Source organism: Cyprinodon variegatus, unplaced genomic scaffold (genome assembly GCF_000732505.1).
Source record: "Cyprinodon variegatus isolate N-32 unplaced genomic scaffold, C_variegatus-1.0 Scaffold495, whole genome shotgun sequence".
In the NCBI taxonomy this organism is placed as follows: domain Eukaryota; kingdom Metazoa; phylum Chordata; class Actinopteri; order Cyprinodontiformes; family Cyprinodontidae; genus Cyprinodon; species Cyprinodon variegatus.
In genome coordinates, this window is record NW_015150948.1 from 228,838 (window position 1) to 231,296 (window position 2,459).

The window sequence follows — 2,459 nt, forward strand, 5'->3', positions numbered from 1 at the left end:
TCTTTATTTTAAAAGTCTTAAGAAAAAGTTAAAAAAAAGTTCAATGTTTAAAAGTCCCCCTGAAAATGAGAGCATCATCGTTGTTCGATGCGCTAGTGCATATTTTGTTTACCAATATGGCTGCCGGTGCCCGTACTGGGGGAGTGGTGGCCTAGTGGTTAGAGCATAGGGCTTTGAATCCTGAGGTTGTGAGTTTGATCCCCCACTCCCACAGACTGCCATTCTGGGTCCCTGAGCAAGACCCTTAACTCCACACTGCTCCCCAGGCGCAACACAATGGCAGCCCACTGCTCACCAAGGGGATGGGTTAAATGCAGAGAATTCATTTCGTAGCTCTGTACTTGTGACAGTGAATGACAATAAAGTTGAATTCTATTATACAATCAATTGCAATCAGCAATCCAGTGAATAAATAGAGATAAGTTGTACTACCCCACCTCACTCTGCCTGCTGCCACACCCCCCCTCACACTCTTACTTGCACTCTGACCTATCAGGAAGCTCACCTGCTCATTACTCCTACTCACTGCCACCTGTAGCTTGTTAGCAGCTGCTGAGTATGCGTGTATTTAAGGCACAGGTCTCCCGTCATTCAGTGTCAGTTCATCTGTGATTCAGAGTGTACCTGTTCGTTGGCCTTCTGCAAACTGATCTCCTACCTGTTTGACCCGACCTGCTTATCCTGTTAACGGCAACTTTCCTGCCCTGGATTCCTGCCTCTGTCTGTGCCTGCCAATTCCAGCCGGTGCCGGTATCTGCTGCTGTTTGCTCCACTCAGTCTCTCATAGACCTTACTCCAGCCATTGGATTCTCTGCCTCCACTCAGACTCTCACTCTCCACTTCCCCTTTAATCAACAATTATTACCTTCTGGTGTCTATAAACACATTTGGCTCTCTTGTCTCATACCTGACAGCCCAAACCCCTATCTGCCTTTCAACTGAGCAGCAAACAATCTACCTTTGAATTAATCCAGTTCCCTTCCCTCATCTTCCATCTCCTTAATCTATGCATTATCATCATCAGCAATGCTCAGCTCCTCTGCTGGGGTCTGAGTACAAAAATGGGGTTTGAATCTTTCCAGACTGATTTACATCAGTGAATATGTCCATTTTTCTTGCATTTGTTTACATCTGGACATTACAGTGCCTATTTGGGCCCCTTGAATATTCAACCTTTTGCCAAATTCCTGGCAAATAAAGATATAAAGATATAAAATTATATTTCTTTTTGAAGAATCAACAAAGTTGGACACAACCATGAAGTGAAATTAAATTTATTGGACATTTTAACCTTTTTTAACAAGTCAAAAACTGAAAAAAATGGGTGTGCAAAATTATTCAGCCCTCCATGTGGACCAATAGAAATGAATCTTTTCTCCTCACATCGTAGGAAAGCCAGCCTCCTGAAGTGGGTTGTTAATAAGGTGGTGAAACTCTCAATAGGAATCTTTAGTGTCTTTGCGCTGCAATGAGCTCTGTGATTTATTCTCCTTAAAGGTTAGCTTCAACTTTTTTATCAAACTGATGAATTTAAAGAAATAATACATCAACCCAATGAACCTAGAGTGGTGAAGAATAAAAGTATTAATTTTACTGAAGGAAAGAATAGTTTTAAAATAATAATTGTATAATTGTTGTTGGGTCCAAAATGTATAAATATTTACCACTGGTTAAAATGTCAACGTCGACAATAAAGGATTTTAGACCAAAAGGAATAGTACAGTAAGTCATGTGAGACGGAGCTCAGGCGTTTCTTGATCTCTATGAAGCTCAGTGATAAAAATAACAAATGGCTTTTCTCAAATTCAAGTCAAAAAACAAAACAAAAAAGAAGCAAATAAAAGGGTAAACATCAGTCAAGCTTTTTAGTGTCGATGCCAGCACATAGTCACGTATGCACCAGCGACTCAACTTGTTGCAATAAATGCTTTTATGTCAAACTATTTGTTTTTTTTGTCTTCTATACTTTGTTTTTGCTAATTTTTCTTAGTAAATATAACCTTTCTGTGTATATTTACCACAACAACCTCATGGATTATTTTACTGCATACAATTGGTAAACAAGTCAAAGCAATGGAGGCGAGGGAGTGTTAAACTCAGCAAAAAAATGGTCCAAGATCCAGTGTAAAAAAAGCACAAGGAGATGTTTGATTCAGGGATAAAACTTGAGTTTTGGTGTGAAACCAGTATGGCTGCTGGAGTCCAATAAACCTGGAGCTAAAACTCAATTAAAACTCAGGAAGCATTTTGACATCACTGCCAAGTTGATAGACACATGAGGATATGTCCTAGCTAATTGTGCTACTGTGTCAGCAATGATTTTAAGCCCTATTCTCTGAACTGTCAGTTTTCCCTAAGGCATTACAGCATGGTTAGCTCAGTTTGGACCTCTTTAGTAGCTGCGACAATTGCCATTATCTTGGTTTCTGGTTGTTCAGTGGTTCTGTCTAGATGGCACT